Source organism: Scyliorhinus torazame, chromosome 2 (assembly GCF_047496885.1).
Source record: "Scyliorhinus torazame isolate Kashiwa2021f chromosome 2, sScyTor2.1, whole genome shotgun sequence".
Taxonomy (NCBI): domain Eukaryota; kingdom Metazoa; phylum Chordata; class Chondrichthyes; order Carcharhiniformes; family Scyliorhinidae; genus Scyliorhinus; species Scyliorhinus torazame.
In genome coordinates this window covers 319,472,951-319,491,178 of record NC_092708.1, presented here as the reverse complement: position 1 = coordinate 319,491,178, position 18,228 = coordinate 319,472,951, and positions in this window count along the sequence as shown.

Sequence of the window (18,228 nt, the reverse complement as noted above, 5' to 3'; positions counted from 1 at the left end):
CATCGGCGTTGAGGACCTGGGTTCAAATCCCGGCCCTGGGTCACTGTCCATGTGGAATTTGCACATTCTCCCCGTGTCTGCATGGGTTTCACTCCCACAACACAAAAGATGTGCAGGTTAGGTGGATTGGCCACGCTAAATTGCCCCTTAAAAAAAAACTTTGTGGCACGGTTCATATATGTGTCTGCCTAGGCCACCCCCCCAGGTGCCCTCTGGCCCCAGCCAATGCATGAGCTGTATGGGCGCGCTCTAGCACAACCAGTGCCATCTTGTTGGCTGGGATGAGTGTGTGTGGGGATTGTTATGTGTATGTGCAGCTGCAGCTTGTCAGCCTCCTGAGTGTCAATCATGGACCCGGCAAATCCACACCGTTTTTCATTGGAATCGATTGCGTTCCACGCGAAACCAGTGCTAGCCCCTCCACAGTAACGCAATCGGTCCAGGTGCAGCGCCAGTTTTGCTGCTGTGTAAATCCACAAATTCTGCACTTGGCGTCAACACTTAGGGCTGGATTCTCCGATCGCCGACCCCGAAATCACGTTTGGCGCTCGGTCTGAGAATGCGTTTCTTCTCTGGAATTGGGAGCGGCGCTGTTTTTCCAATGCTTCTTTCCCACAAAAATGGCATATTCGAGGATTACGCCGCACGCCGTCGAGACGGCCTCAGGACGTCATCTGAGGCCCTCCCCCGATGCTCCGCCCCCGATGGGTCGAGTCCCCGACGCCAAATGGCGTGTGTTCTCCCAACTTTCAGGGACCTCACTTGGCGGCTGCAGACTGTGTCCAGTGCCACCACAGTCAGGGGACAGCCTTTCCACTGGCCGGGGGAGGCTTCAGCGGGGGCTGGGGGGATTGGTAAGGGGTGGCCCAGCGGTGGCGAGGGGAGTTACAGGGGGCATATTTTGGCAGGCCAGGTCCGCGCGCGGCCGTGCTATGTTGTACGGCGTGGCCACCGCAGGCCACCACCATCTGCATGCACGGCCACAGACCCGGCCATTCTGTGGCCGTATCCACAGGTAAAGCCGGGGGCCTTACACAGTGCAGCTGCTAGCCCCCCACCGAGCGGAGGATCGGTGCGGGGCGGCGCCAACCTTTTGGTCGGAAGACCAGACGGATCCTGCGGACATAGCCACAAAATGGAAGAATCCAGCCCTTAGTCTCAGAAACAGAGAATGCGCCCTTCATCTTTGGGTTTATATCTATCCTTTTCAGTCCTACAACACCCTCCCTCATTGATTTCTGCATTTCTCTCTTTCTGCCCATTTGTACCGCGTGCCTCACTTTGCACCCCGATTTATTGCCTTGTCTTCAGCTGGTTCGACCCCATTCTGCTGATTTCCATTCTTAAACTCTTTCTCTTCTTCATCTCCCTCTTTTTCAATTAAGAGCCTCCTTAAAACCCATCTCTTTGATCAAGCTTTGTATTACACCTCCTTTCTCTTGGCATCTATTTTTTCCTTATGCCATGGAGAAGCAATTTGGGGCATTTCTCTACATTTAAGGCGCAATGTAACTGCAAATTTAAATTTGTACCCAGTATTTGCGTTGTTCCCATTATTCTATCGCTAATGGTAATTTATAATAAAATATTTCTCAATGTATTTGTGATAACCCTCATAAGGACCAAGGGGAATCGCTGATTGATCTCCCCGTTAGCTTCGTAGAATACGAGTACCTGTGGTGAATGGGCGGAGGTCCGCCCACCTGGTGCTCGTTAGCAGGACCTCTAAATGAAGCTCCCAGACCTGGACCGGCAGTTCCCGATAGTTCTGTGCTGGGATGTTTGTTTTATGAGTCTTCGTTTTCAGTTTAAAATAAACCAGTTTGGCCTTTCATTCTGCACCTCCTGGAATTATGACAATAATATTTCCATGAATTAAATGCTTGTATTTTCATATTTATTTCTCCAGTTCAATTCCAGTTTTATTTTTAGTCTCTCAAACAGAGAATGTTCAAGACTGGAAAATGGTCACAAGGCAATCTGACTGTTAGTTTGGAATTTTTGCGTCATTGTGTAAAGTTGCTGGTTCATTGTTGTACCGTCAATTCACTATGAGACCAGTGAATACTAGGCTTTATTATCCATGAACTCGCCTGCCAGTATCTGTTGTACAAATGAGTGCCACCCACAGGTGGCCGGTCTATATATCCCCCGGTCCCACTGGGGTTCCAGTACAGTACCTGGAAGTAGATCGTATTATCATTCCCAGTTCATAGGTCACAGCATTATACAGACTGTTCATACTTTAGGTGAATACATTCACCACATTCATCGTCTTGTAAAAAGACAGTTTCAGTCAACAACGGTAAGTATAGGGGTAGCACGGTGCGTAGTGGGTTAGCCCTGCTGCATCACGACACCGAGGTCCCAGGTTCGATTCTGGGTCACTGTCCGTGTGGGTACTCTAAATTTTTTTTAAAGCAGTAAATATAAGAATGATGGGGATTGATATTCCCCAGAAACTTCAGGAGCTAAAGAGTTGCTGAGATGGCTAAGAAGGAATCTTAGCTGAAATATCAATTTAACCCACATTTCGTACAAGAAGCCATCTTTCTTGGTAAATAGCTTGAAGCTTGCATTTGGAAATGCTGCCCAGAGGGTTGCTCAACAGATTGCCCCTTAAGTTGCCTGTTCGCACTCAGTAAAGAGGCTGCATAGCATTTTGGTGGTTAGCACTTGACCCAATGCCCTCTCCTAACAGCGCCCAGCTGACTGGGAGTAAAGAAGTCATTGCCGAGGATTTTGAACACTACTTAAAGGTATATCATCTTGTTAGTGTTCATTTTCTGTTGGAAATTTGAAGCGGACTTCTGGAATACATTTTTTCTTCTTTTAAATTTAGAGTACGCAATTCATTTTTTTCCAATTTAAGGGGCAATTTAGCATGTTCAATCCACCTACCTTGCACATCTTTGTGTTGTGGGGGCGAAACCCACACAAACATGGGGAGAATGTGCAAACTCCACACGGACAGTGACCCAGAGCCAGGATCGAACCTGGGACCTCGGCGCTGTGAGACTGCAGTGCTAACCACTGCGCCACCGTGGTGCCCTGACTTTTGGAAGACATTGGGAGACTCTTTGGGACACTTTGTCAAGATTCAACCCTTGTTCCATCTACATTTATTCCAAAAATTTTTCAAGGGTATCACTTCAAAAGAGTAAGTGCTTACTTCACTACCTTACTGAACACATTTAGGAGTCACCAGGAGAAAGGGAGTGTTTGATCATTGGCATCTTGTTAGGTCTGGATGAAGAATTGGAGGAGAAAATGAGACCAGGCAGGGTAGCACCAGTTGATATATAAGTGAGGGAGCGAGGGTTAGGACAGCTTTAGTTGCATAGTGACTAGCTGCATACTCCACAATCCAGTGATTGCGAGAGGGCAGCTGTTACCATCAGCAGTTGTGTCAGAGGCTCAAGGTCAGGAACCAGAAGAGGAGGTTAAGGAGGAGAAAAGGACAGAAGGGGCAAGGAGACCTACTTCCATCCTAAGGGTAAAGGGCATCTTTTCTCCTCTGGATCTCCTTCATTATACCTTCCCAATTGATCTCTGAGCCATCCTGAAATGTGCTGCTGATTTTCAGCCAGCCCCCTCCTTGTCTTAAGTGGAGGTGGGTGAGTGGAGCTCACGTACACTGCTGCTCGAAAATTGCATCCAGTCACTCCTTAAGTCTAAAATTGCAGCTGCCCCTGTGTTAGCACCTTCAGGCAAGTTCAAATTATGGCAGTCAGTAATTAGGACCAAAATTGCCTGCTGAAACCAGTTTCAAATTGGCACATCGTATGAGCACTGTATGCATTTAGGATCTGTTTTCACCCTTTGGCCAAGACAACCCCCATGACTTTTTAACTTTGAAGTTTATGCTAGACTGAAGTCTGCTTTTAGTGTTATTAATCTAAAACGTTCCTACATCCATAAATACAAAAGTCACACCACCCAGAGCATATGACACAACTGTATTGGCCCCTTCCTCAACTTTGGCGTGTGTGCATGGGAATTTCCTATTCAAAGAACCTTCTATAGTACGACTGAAAGAGGCCAACGGGATTTGAATTGTATTAAGCAAAACATTCTATCCAAAAGTAAATGCTTCATCGTCCTTTACTTCATTGATGCCCGTATATTGCTTCACTTTTGTATTTGCAAAGCTCTTCCTACTAGTGCATTACTGAGCTCATAGAATTTTTCTGTGAAAAGACACGTTTCATTTTGGAGAGCTCATCGTTGCTGCTCTGAAAGATTGAACTAATTTGCAACTTCTCGTACACAATGCAAGGCTGAGATGTTCATGCAGAATAATACCAATTCTTCAAACAAAATGCAAACTGAGATAAACCCACCTGTGGAAGAACATGATAAAAACAAATTACTAATTTTGTATTCTTATTCACTGTAAATGACAAATCAAAGATTTGAAATATTCAGCACTGGCTGAAAAGTTTTTTTTAAACAGATTTTCAGGTCTAAAATAATGAAGCTGATTTGTACGTTGCATTGTGCAATTGAAATTGAGGTCTGAAAGGGCTAACCTCATTATTATGGAGGAAATGTATGGTGGAATTTAATGAATGCTCTGGCCTTGCACACTGCAGCACTGTAATATACATTTATTTGTTTAATATTAGAAATAAAATTATAGAGCAGCTATAGAAGGATGAGTGATTAATTTGCAGCAACATGCAGGCAACAGATTGTAATCAAAAGGAAGAACTGATCCTGTCAAATTGAAATGTGCTGTTCTGTGCTATGTCGGGATACAGGGTAACATAGGCAGCAACAATCCTTCTTCTGAAGGAAGTGAAAAGCTTGCAGACACTAATCACAGCTCCGGCACTGCAACTCAATAATTACCCACTGTCTCATCATAATCCCAGCCTAAGCTCTGGCAATCCATCTGGGACCCTTGTCTCTTGTCTAGTGTGCCACACAAGAATGAGAGTGCTTTTAGTTATTAGCTCTTGTTGTCCTACAAGCCCCTGGAGTAAACAACCATGACACCCTTCACTTCCATCTCTTTCTTTTCCTTCCACTATTTCTCAATTATTATATATTTAAATATGCTCCTTCCAGCAAAGGTGCCTGCAGCATCCCAAAGCCAGCCCAGCCTAGCCTTGTCATCGACCAACAGCTACTAAATTGGGCACCACTAATTGCAAGTTCCAACTCATTCCAAACACTCCCATTTTATCAATTAGTTAATGGGCTAAAGAGGGTCTTATTGTTGCAGCCAGGTCATTTGGAAGCTTGAAGCTTCTTGATGGTGAGAACGTGAAGAACAGCAGTGTTAATATCTGTAATTAATCTTGCAAGCTCTGAGCTGCTGAGCTGGGGGTAACCCCCATTTCATCCATATGTCTTTTTTTTCAGCTGTCACATTCATATTAAAGTAACAATATTCTTTATTTTGGTGTTCGTCAGAAAAATATACCAATCTTCCAGCCAGCGTTTTAAATCACCGCTGTGCTTCATAAAATCATTGGAAAGGTTGTGTTTTACATTGTTTCAGCTGCATAACATTTTTTAATGTTAAATTTGATTGCAAACACTGGCAGTTTGATTTGGAGCATTTTAAATATGTAGAAAAGATACAGGTAAAATTTTCAGTTAATCTTAATAAATATATTTATTTTAATAGTGATATCAGATGCCATTACTTTCGAGAAAAATGTGCCTCCAAGTCTACGAGATATGAAAGCTATTAATAAGTATATTGGAATATCCAAAGGAAAATAAGTAATTTTTTTGTGTAGGATAATGTACAAATATAATTTAAAATAACTTTTCAGTATTTGTATTTAAACAAATATGATTTCATTACTTTCTAATTTGTTGCATTGTCCTCTGCTATAGATCTTTTATGAGTATTTGTCTTGTGGGGAAACAAAATGAAGAAAAATCCAATTCTACATCAATTCAACGTCAATTTGATTTAATTCTAAATTCTTTCCTTTGTTATCACCTTCTGGAATTCTGTGCTTCAAAAATAGTATTTATATTGCCTCAACAATCACTTGCACAATAGAGCTGATTAGTTTAAGCAGTTATTATCTGGGATTTTTTTCTATGTATTGTAAAGTCAAACCATTATATAGTGCAATCAGCTTTGACTGAAGAAGCACATTTTATGCAATCATTACTGGCATCTTAAACACTTGTTACTTTGTTATTTGCAATTATGCTCTCTGTCTGGATGATTATAATTTTTGAGTGTACATTGCCCCAGTTATAAGACAGGTGGAATGAGGGACATCTGCCTGAATATTGAATACATTGCTTCTTCCCATCTGTTGGTGATGACTCTGCTTAGCGTCAGTTATCCTTCTCAACACACAACTAGGGTGCCATATGCCCTAAATGTTGCACGTGCCATCCAGATGACTGGTCGGCCTCCCCTCTCAGCTTGAGCACCTGCACCACAACAAGGGGTGAGTGAGGAAATTGATGGCTGGGCACGTGCTGGGCACAGCAGGTGACGTTCAATACAACCGCAGAGGCCTGTTGAATTAAGCCAATGGCAGACCAAACTGGCCGAGTGGAGCATGCTGCCAATCAAATGTACCAGTTCCACCTTACAGGCTCACAACTGAGAAGATTTACAGAACACGTCGGTTCATCATTTCTAATCCTGTCTTAGCCCCAGCATGGCTTAGTGAGAGTTTCTGTGACAGACAATGAGCACCTGACAGCTGGGAGCTTCTCGTGTAAACATGGGCTGCAGATCACTCATAATTAAAAAATATTGTTTGAAAAACTAATTAATTTTCTGCATTTGACCTCTCCTCTGAACCATTACAAATGTACTGTACCACGAGCTATAATTAAAACATTAAACGCATATAATCATTGAAGAAATATTAGTTCTTTACCAAATTCAGCATTTTATCAGAGGTTTGCCACTTTGTCGGAAATTGATTATCATATCAAAATCCTTTAAATAAATGGTTTGTGATTAAACCAAAAGGCTAGTTAACGTTTTAACGATTATTTGCACAGATATTAACATTCTAGTAACCTTGGCAGTTATGCGGGTCCATAGTCGCTGTTGTGTTAAATTAAACTGCAATCTTTTGGCTAAGCAATTGGCTCTGCTGCTGCATATTTGCGACATTACAGTTTACACAAATAACTTCCGTAAAGCCACTGTTTTAATTGTATCTTTATTACTGAAAATTTACATGTCTGAGGAATTACAAAGACAAAAAACAAGACTAATTTAAGAGGTGCTTGTGCTTATATGTACTTGAAATGTACTTTTTCCTAAGCCCCTCTCAAAGTTAACAGTTCACAATATTTGTGCACCAATTTTAACTTTGTTTGCAAATTTTCCATGTGGCGGGAGGAGAGGTTGGCCTGGTCACCGAGCCACTGCTCCCCCCCCCCCCCCCCCCCCCCCGGCAATGATTTTGGCAACTGATTCAACCCATTTAAACTTGCCGGATTTATTTTAATACGATTGATGGGCTGGCTTCCTGATCACATGAGAAATCTGTTAGCCGGCCAATACAATGCCACAAGTCCTGACTCTACGTAAAGTTAAGGTTGCACTCTTTAAAGCAAGGTTACATAGCCTGCTTGAGTTCACCTTTGAATGGATATGGAACTCCTTTTTTTTTAGAAGACAGATGAATCAAAGAGTTGTCCCGCACCAACACCATCTCCCCCATCCCGGCCCAGGACATCACCAATGTGATTTTTAGATGTTTCTTGGACGTTGCACTGGAGGAATTCAGAACAAAAAGGGAGAAAAGGTGTCTCCAAAGCTACCATTTAGCAGGCCCAGGTGGAAGTGCCTGAAAGAGACAGTGCCAGTACAAAGACCTTGGAAAGAGGAAGTAATACAGATGAAATAAAATGACCACACAAGAGCACTTCTCAGCACAGGCCCCACATATCTCCACTTAATAGAATCACAGAATGGTAAAACACCGAGAAGGCCATTCATACCATCGAGCCTGGGACAGCTCTAAAAAGAGTTATCCAGTTAGTCTCATCCCTTGCTTTATTTCCATATTTTTCCACTTCAAGGATTTATCTGATTCCCTTTTGAAAGTTATCGTTCAACCTGTTTTCCTCACTCTTTCAGGTGAGGTATTCCAGATCACAACAACTTGCTGTGTCATTTTTGTTTACCTCATGTCGCTTCTGGTCCATTTGCCAATTATCTTCAAACTGTGTCCACTCATCACGGACCCTTTTGTCATTGCAAATAGTTTCTTCATATTTACAATAGCAAAACCCTTCACGTTCTGGAATGCCGTTTTACTATTGGTTTATAAAATATTTTTGGGTTCCCTTTTTAATGTTATCCAGTAATCTGTTACCATACACTCACTTTTCCTCTATTTACTTTTCCTGTATTTTCCTTGGATCTCCACTATTATGAACTTGATATTTATTGTAAGGCTCCTTTTTCAGTTTTAGTTTATTGTCTATAACTTTTGTTACTGAGGAAGTTCTATCTTTGGATGCCCCTCCTTGCCCCTTTGTAGGGATGTGTCTATTCTGTACCTGAACCATCTCCTATTTGAAGGTCTCCCATTGCTCTTTTACTGTTTCACCTGCTAATCTTTCAATCTAATCCATCAGGGCTAGATTGCTTTACAATTCACCAAATTTAGCACTAATCCAGTTGAATATATTTGCATTTGTGGTGGGATACCCCTCATGGATGAGTGACTCTAAGTGCTGAAATCCCAATGTTTACAAACATCAACCACATCAAAGAAAAGTAAGTGCACTGCAATCACACGCGTGAGTGATTAGAATGCACTTAGTGATAGGAATGACTTACCTCTCTTTGAGATAATAGTCCTCCCTGAGCAGGCCCTGCTCCACAGCCTCTGTGCATCTAGCTGGCTCAACTCCAAAATTCATTTTCTGCAGGGGAGAAATCTCTGCAGAGGAGAAAAGAGACAGAGAATGTTAGAAAGATGAGTATTCCCTTGACCATCCAAAGACACCAGGTTACATGGCGACCCTGAGTTGTATGGAATCGCCACTGTACAGTTCCAGGCGAGCGACCACGAGGAAGCGATGAAGGATTAGAAAAACATCTATTCACCTACTCCATACTCTCCTACTCCCCGAAGGGTCTCCCGCACCTGACCCACACTCAGGCCGGAGTATTTATGTCCCAACATCCACTAGGTTAAGGGTGTAGCTCTGCCCCCTCATCTGGGGAGATCATACTCAGGTGTGACCACGGGGAACCTGATGATGCAGACCCCGTGGCCTTGGGCGGGTTATAACAGCCACCCACCACATGGTCCCCCTCCCACCCCCACCCCACACCTCACCCAGCGCCCTCTATGTGATTGTCTGTACTGCACCCCTGTTCCCATTAGTGAAAAGCAACAGGTTTGTGACGTGGGAATCATCTGTCCTCACCACCCATCCCTGGGGTACTGGTGGCTGCGGAACCCATGTCAGCAATAGGCTCTGTGGACCATGCCCTGTTTCCCCCTGTGGAATCTACTGTGGGCCGCTTCACTGGGCGTGCCTTATGTTAGCAGGGTGGCAACTGGTTATGCGGTGGAGAAGGTCACCAAATGCCATCAATTGCCTCCATGCTTAGAGGCTTGTGTGTGGGCAGGTCCTACAGATGAGTGTTGGTGAGGGAAGTGTGCATTTTCTGGGACCTTAGCTGCAGTGTTATGTGAAGCCTGGGTTTAACACACAGGTTGTGACAGAGAGTTGGTCAGCTTTCATGGTCAGGGGCAGGATGGATAGAATCAGGGGCATGGTGGACAGGCAGTGCTTGGAGTCAGCTTGTGGTCCTCATCAGTGGGTTTAGCTGATAGTGTCATTTGTGAGGTTTCTACTCTGAGAGGGTGTGTGTGCCAGGGAGGTGCCAGAGGCCACGGTGCATGTGTCCTCTGTTTGGGGTGAGCTCCTCTATTCCCGTGCAACCCCAGCAGTGGGGCTGCACTTCTGATGAGTGCACTGAGGAGTGACAGCACCTGGGGGGCCAGTGATTAAGCATGACCACACCTATCGCATTGGTGATTTTGCTGGGGGATGAGGTTTCCAGAGAGGCAGTCTTGCTGGGTTCCACATGACCAGAGCCTCCCTGAACGTTTACAGGACACCATGAGCAGGCAGGAGTGTTGAACAGCCGGGAGCCTGTAAGTAGCACTAAAGGGGCACGTTGAAATCACATACTGCGGCAATGGCAGCAAAGTGGAGAATTCAGCCCAAGATGAGCTATTTTATTCATGTTTTAACATTAGCTGACACATAAGTTATGACTAGATTTTATTCAAGATGCCATTGCTAAAAATATCCCTTCTTTTTAGCAAAGAGAGGAATACACTTGTGACAATATTCCAATCATGTTCGTCAAGTGTGAACATCCTGGCTAGGATGAAGATGTCAGCTTTAAATAGAAAGCAAGACAAATGATATGTGTCTAAAATTCTGCCATTTGGATTAACAATGTTAGGCAATGTTAACAAAGCCAGCATTCAGCATGAGTAGCTTAACTTTCAAAAATGAGTAGGTGACAGGTTTAATTATAAAGATGCTCTACAATTGTCTTTCAAACTTCACTTGACGAGAGATGATATTCCAGGCAGTATTGGTCTCGGTGTACTGAGCTAAGTCATAGGCCGGAGCCTGGCCGTTCATGCCGGCACAAACTTCTAGTCCCACCGACGGAGCACTCCCACCTCGGGTTTCCCAGCGATGAGGAGTACATTCAATTGGAAACCCCATTGAAAAGGGCGGGACCAGAAGAACCCGCTGCCGGCCAATGATGGGCCGCTCCCAACACCGCGAAACACACGGTTGTTTGCATGGAACATCCCGCCAATAGCATCTGTCCCATCTGACATACATATAAACATACAATTTAGGAGGACGAATGAGTCATTCGGTCCCTCAAGTTTCTTCCGCCATTTGATAAGACTAAATGTGACTGATCGAATTGTGGCCTCAACTATACTTTCTTGTCTACCCCCATGCCTTTGACTCCCACATGGGCCTCACCCCTACAACCCGAAACGGTGTGCAGGCTAGGATGATTGGCCACGTTAAATTGCCCCTTAATTGGAATAAAAAAAGAATTATGTAATCTGAATTTATATTTAAGAAAATAGCCTTTGACTCCCTTCTCAATCAAGAATGTAATTCGGCCTTAAAATTATTCAATGATGCTGCCTCTACTACACTCTTTGGGATGAGAATTCCACAGACTAACAACCTTCTGAGAGAAAACAAAATCTCCTGCCCTCCATCTTAAATGGGAGCCCCCTTGTTTTCAAACAGTGTCCCTAGTTCTAGCTCTCCGACAAGGGGAACCACCCTATCAGCATCCACTCTGTCAAGTCCTTTCAGGATCTTTTACGTTTCAATGAGATTACCTCTTTTTCTTTTAAATTCCAGTGGATATAGACCCAGCTGAAAAAACATTCCTCATAGGAAAACTCGCTTACCTCAGGAAAGCTGTCAAACAAGCCTTCCCTGAACCGTTTCTAATGCACTTATATCCTTTCTTACATAAGGAGACCAAAACGGCGGCACGGTGGGCGCTGCCTCACGGCGCCGAGGACGTGGGTTCGATTTTGGCCACAGGTCAATGGCCGTGTGGAGTTTACGCATTCTCCCCATGTCTGCGTGCATCTCACCCACACAACCCAAAGATGTGCAGGGTAGGTGCATTGGCCACTTAAATTGCCCCTTAATTGAATTATTTTTTTCATCATAAAAAAATAAGGAGACCAAAAGTGTTCAGTGCTCCAGATGTGGTTTCGCCAATGCCATATATAACTGAACCAAAACTTCCCTACTTTTATATTCCATTTCATTATATTCAGTGGCAACATTCCATTTGCCTTCCTAGTCACTTGTTGTACCTGCACAGTGTCATGATATGCAGACATGAAGATAATGATATACAGACAGACACAGACAGGCAGCTAATGAATACAGAGAACAGGACATGACCAATGAGCAGGCAGGACACTCAGGGGTGGTACCTCACTATAAAAGGTATGAGGCACTCACACTCCGCCTCTTTCCACTGATGAACATCTACTGAGTGAGTCAGGGTGTATTTACAGTATCACACCTCCAGCACGTGGCTAAGAGCTAGTCTGGTTCAATCAGATAGAGTAACTACACTTAGGTTAGCAGAGAGTCAAACTCATAGAGAACTGTGCTAACTGTGCTACTGGTTCAATAAATCTTTTGGTTAAAGCTGCATCCAGTTACAGCCTGTGTTATCCCAGAGTACATAACACGACACACTACCAGGAGACTGCTTAATCTAGGTGGTTTACCTCAGTCCGTTCTGTGACGACCAGCGAATGTATCCCGGCACCATGGAGAAGATTCAGGCTCCTCACTAGCTCAGAACCTCCGGCAATCTCAGTACCAACTGGCGGACATTCAAGCAAAGGTTTCTGCTGTACATCGAAGCTTCAGACCTCGTGGGTGCGTCTGATGCAAGGAAGATCGCGCTTCTCCTCTCAACAGCGGGTGATCAAGCCATCACACTCTTCAACTCTTTTCACTTCACCGAAGGCCAGGACAAAACAAAGTTTCAGACCATCCTGGACAAGTTTGACAGTCACTGTGAAGTGGACACCAATGAAATCTTCGAGCGCTACATATTCAAACAACGCCCACAAGGTAAAGATGAATCTTTCAACTCCTTCTTAACTAACCTCCGCCTGCTAGCGCTGTCCTGCAACTTTGGTGATATTGCTGACTCCATGATCAGAGACCAAATCGTTTTCGGAGTTCACTCTGATCCTCTGAGCGAGCAGCTACTGAAAATCAAGCATATGACCCTGTCAGTCGCGATTGAAACATGCACAGTGCATGAGCATGCCAAAAATCGATATGCCCAGTACAAATCGGATGAAAATGAGAAACTTTCCTCCCACGAGGCAGAGAGTGTACAGGCCATCTCCCAGATGCAGCGCCAAAGCATTGATGAAAGCGGACATTTTGCATGTTTCCCCGGGGCCCCACGCATGCGCGATGCGAACGGGACAACAAAGTGGCCGACACCCGCACTGCGCATGTGCAACGACGCACAGAGCGTCAGGACGCCAACGCATGACATGCTCGAACTGTGGCAACGCCCACTTAAAGAAACACTGCCCTGCAAGAGGCAGGCGATGTTTAAGCTGCGGGAAGTCTGGACACTATGCAGCCTTGTGCAGGTCTGCACCACCAGTCAGGGGCCAGCGCTCCCAATTCCGACGACGGCGCATTCAGAGTGTGCAACAACGATTACAGGATTCTGATCCTGGCAGCACAACGGATCCAGAGGAAGAATGCCTGGACTCCGCCTACTGTGTGGGCATCATTACCAAATGTGAATATGCCACATCCAACTCATCACAAATTCAATCCATCCTCGCTGTGGAGTCTGCGGACGAATGGCGTGTGGTGATGCAGGTCAACCACTGCCCTGTCCAGTTTAAGCTGGACAGAGGTGCTTCAGCCAACCTCCTCTTACAGGCAGATTTCAAACGCACCAAGAAGCCCCCCAAAGTCCTTCCAGCAGCTTGCAGGCTCCTGGAATACAACGGAAATGCCATCACGGCACTGGGATCCTGCCATCTACTCGTCTCCAACCGGAGCACCCGTGCACGGTTACGTTTTGAAATTGTCAAACCTGACAGGGCATCCCTTCTTGGCGCGCATGCCTGCAAGCAGCTGAACCTCGTGCAGCGGGTTTACACAACGACATCCTCCAATGTGGATCTTCAGGCCGGCATTGACGACATCCTCGTGTGTCCGGATACAGACAAGGTCAAGACTATCGAAGCCATGAAGGTCCCTGAAGACAAGAAGGTGGTGTTGCGCTTCCTGGGCATAGTCAATTTTCTGGGCAAGTTCATCCCAAACCTGGCCTCACACACCAAGGCCCTACGAAACCTGGTGAAAAAGCCCACTGCCTTTGAGTGGAAGGCAGCACATCAGGCAGAGTGAATGGAGCTGAAAGCCAAGCTCACCACTGCAACTGTCTTGACATTTTTTGACCCAGACAGGGAGACGAAGATCTCGACAGATGCGAGCCAGGATGGCATCGGTGCGGTGCTGCTTCAACGCAATGACATTTCATCCTGGGCACCGGTAGCCTATGCATCGAGGGCAATGATGCCCACTGAAACAAGGAATGCGCAAATAGAGAAGGAATGCCTTTGTCGTCTCACTGGCATTCTCAAGTTTCACGACTATGTCTACGGCCTGCCGACATTCACTGTCGAGACGGATCATAGGCCTCTGGTCCACATTATCCACAAGGACCTGAACGACATGACACCTCGGTTGCAGCGCATCCTCCTCAAACTCAGAAGATACGACTTTGACTCAGTGTACATGCTTGGCAATGAGCTCATCATCGCTGATGCATTGTCCTGCTCCATCACATTGCCCAATGAACCGCTGGAAATCATCCGGCAGATTGAATCACAGGTGCAGCTGTGTACTAGCACCCTCCCGGCGTCTGATGAGAAGGTGGTCTGTATCCGCGAGGAGACAGCCAAAGACCCCCATTTGCAGCGTGTCATGCACCACCTCACCAATAGCTGGCAGAAAGGGCAGTGCCCTCAATTTTACAATGTAAAGGACGACCTGACGGTGATTGATGGTATCCTCCTCAAGCTGGACCGGATTGTCATTCTGCTCCGCCAAATCCACGAGAGACACCTGGGCATCGAGAAGTGCAGACGCAGAGCCAGGCAGGCGGTCTACTGGCCCGGTATTAGCCAGGACATCTCGAACATGGTCCTCAACTGTGCGACCTGTCAACCCACACTCCGCCTCTTTCCACTGATGAACATCTACAGAGTGAGTCAGGGTGTATGTACAGTATCACACCTCCAGCACGTGGCTAAGAGCTAGTCTGGTTCAGTCAGACAGAGTAACCACACTTAGGTTAACAGAGAGTCGAACTCACAGAGAACTGATTTCAATAAATCAGATTGAACTAACTTCAAGGTTTGGAGTATTTTTTGGTTAAGCTGCATCCAGTTGCAGCCTGTGTTATCCCAGAGTACATAACACATCACACAATACCTGTTGTACTACACAACTACAGTACTACACAACACTTGTTGTACCTGCACAGTAATGTTTTGTGATTCATGCACCAGGACATCCAGATCCCTCTGTACTGCAGAGCTCTGCATTCTATCTCCATTTAAATAATATACTGCTTTCCTACTCATCCTGCCAAAGTGGACAAGTTCACATTTTCCCACATTATATTCCATCTACCGTATATTTGCCCATTCACTTTTTTAAAAAATAAATTAAGAGTGTCCAATTCATTTTTTCCAATTAGGGGCAATTTAGCATGGCCAATCCACCTACCCAGCACATCTTTGGGTTGTGGGGGCGAAACCCACGCAAACACAGGGAGGATGTGCAAACTCCACACGGACAGTGACCCAGAGCCGGGATCGATCCTGGGACTTCAGCACCGTGAGGCAGCTGTGCTAACCACTGTGCCACCGTGCGGCCCTTTGCCCTTCCACTTAATATACTTCTATCTGTTACAGACACTTTGTCCTGTTCACAACTTGCTCTCTTAACTATCTGTGTTTCATCAGCAGGTTTAGCAACCATACATTCAGTCCCTTCATCTAAATCATTTACATATATTGTAAATAATTGAGGCCCCAGCACTGATCCCTATAGCAATGCACTAGTTACAGTTTGCCAACCCGTAAATTACACATTTGTGCCTACTCTACTTCCTGTTCTTCTAACAAATTAATCAAATGCAATGAAAGAGACAACTGTTTAAATTAATCCTTACGGCTGCAATTTAATGGAAACATTTCTCAGTATAATTTTGGGCACGATTTGTGGGGTGTTTCTTGACAGTCGCATTGGCAAAATCACAGCCAGTATTCAACGGCAATTAATGCCGGAAATGAGACGCCATGAGGTGTCTCATAGAACATAGAACATAGAAATTACAGCACAGAACAGACCCTTCGGCCCACGATGTTGTGCCGAACCTTTGTCCTAGATTAATCATAGATTATCATTGAATTTACAGTGCAGAAGGGGGCCATTCGGCCCTTTGAGTCTGCACCGGCTCTTGGAAAGAGCACCCTACCCAAACTCAACACCTCCACCCAACACCAAGGGCAAATTTGGACACGAAGGGCAATTTATCATGGCCAATCCACCTAACCTGCACACTTTTGGACTGTGGGAGGAAACCGGAGCACCCGGAGGAAACCCACGCAGACACGGGGAGGATGTGCAGACTCCGCACAGACAGTGACCCAAGCCGGAATCGAACACGGGACCCTGGAGCTGTGAAGCAATTGTGCTATCCACAATGCTACCGTGCTGCCCTTAAGAACAAATAAATCTACACTATATCATTTTACCGTAATCCATGTACCTATCCAATAGCTGCTTGAAGGTCCCTAATGTTTCCGACTCAACTACTTCCACAGGCAGTGCATTCCATGCCCCCACTACTCTCTGGGTAAAGAACCTACATCTGACATCCCCCCTATATCTTCCACCTTAAATTTATGTCCCCTTGTAATGGTTTGTTCCACCCGGGGAAAAAGTCTCTGACTGTCTACTCTATCTATTCCCCTGATCATCTTATAAACCTCTATCAAGTCGCCCCTCATCCTTCTCCGTTCTAATGAGAAAAGGCCTAGCACCCTCAACCTTTCCTCGTAAGACCTACTCTCCATTCCAGGCAACATCCTGGTAAATCTCCTTTGCACCTTTTCCAAAGCTTCCACATCCTTCCTAAAATGAGGCGACCAGAACTGTACACAGTCCTCCAAATGTGGCATTACCAAAGTTTTGTACAGCTGCATCATCACCTCACGGCTCTTAAATTCAATCCCTCTGTTAATGAACGCTAGCACACCATAGGCCTTCTTCACAGCTCTATCCACTGGAGTGGCAACTTTCAAAGATGTATGAAGACCCCAAGATCTCTCTGCTCCTCCACATTGCCAAGAACTCTACCGTTAACCCTGTATTCCGCATTCATATTTGTCCTTCCAAAATGGACAACCGCACACTTTTCAGGGTTAAACTCCATCTGCCACTTCTCAGCCCAGCTCTGCATCCTATCTATGTCTCTTTGCAGCCGACAACAGCCCTCCTTACTATCCACAACTCCACCAATCTTCGTATCATCTGCAAATTTACTGACCCACCCTTCAACGCCCTCATCCAAGTCATTCATGAAAATCACAAACAGCAGAGGACCCAGAACTGATCCCTGCTGTATGCCACTGGTAACTGGGATCCAAAGCTGGTCTCGCCGTCTGATTCGCTAGATTCAGCTAAGCCTGCATGACAGTATGATCCGGGTTGGATCCGATTACCAAGCTGTTGTTCCAGAGTGTCACCCAGGTATGATTTCCATTTTGTAAGGTGGGCAGCACGGTAGCACAGTGGTTAGCACTGTTGCTTCACAGCGCCAGGTTCCCGGGTTCGATTCCCGGCTTGGGTCACTGGCTGTGCGGAATCTGCACGTTCTCCCTGTGTCTGCGTGGGTTTCCTCCGGGTGCTCCGGTTTCCTCCCACAAGTCCCGAAAGAAGTGGGGTGGGATTCTCCATGAAGCGGCGCGATGGCCCGAACCCGGCGTCATAAACGGGGTGAATCACTCCGGCGTTCGTGCCCCCCGAAACGTCGCGATTTCTCCAGCCGGCATTGCCCAGGTGCTGGCCGGCGTCGCCCAGACACAGACAGGGATGGCCAACTCCCTGACCTCCTTGGCTGCAAACTTGCAGACCCTTGTTGATACCAGGGCGGGCCTCCAGGACTGGCAGCGCCAGGTGTCGGGGGGGGTGTCGGGTGCTCGGTCCGTTCGCATCCCCGACCCATGTAGAGGCCCGGGGGCCATCGGGCACCCCAAGGGAGGAGGAGGAGCTGGGGCACGTCCCGGGTCCCCCTGTAGGGGAGGTCACGGAACAGCGCGACACCTCGGACTTCACCCCCCCCCCCCCCCCCCCTCCGTCCTAGGTGCATCTGGTGGCAACGGGCAGGACAGGCTGGCAGCTCGCCATCCCAGTCGCCCGAGCCGCAGCCTGGCCCATCTAGGCCGGGCCGCCCCAGGAAATGACCGCCAAAGGAGTCCCTAGTCACAGGGCAGGAATCACAGGAGTCCACCTCCAGTTCTGCTGCACCGTCTGGGGAACCACCTAGACGTAGTCATAGGGCCTGTAAAGCAAAAAAATTAGACACTGAGTACGTTGGCATGGGTGCAGGGCACA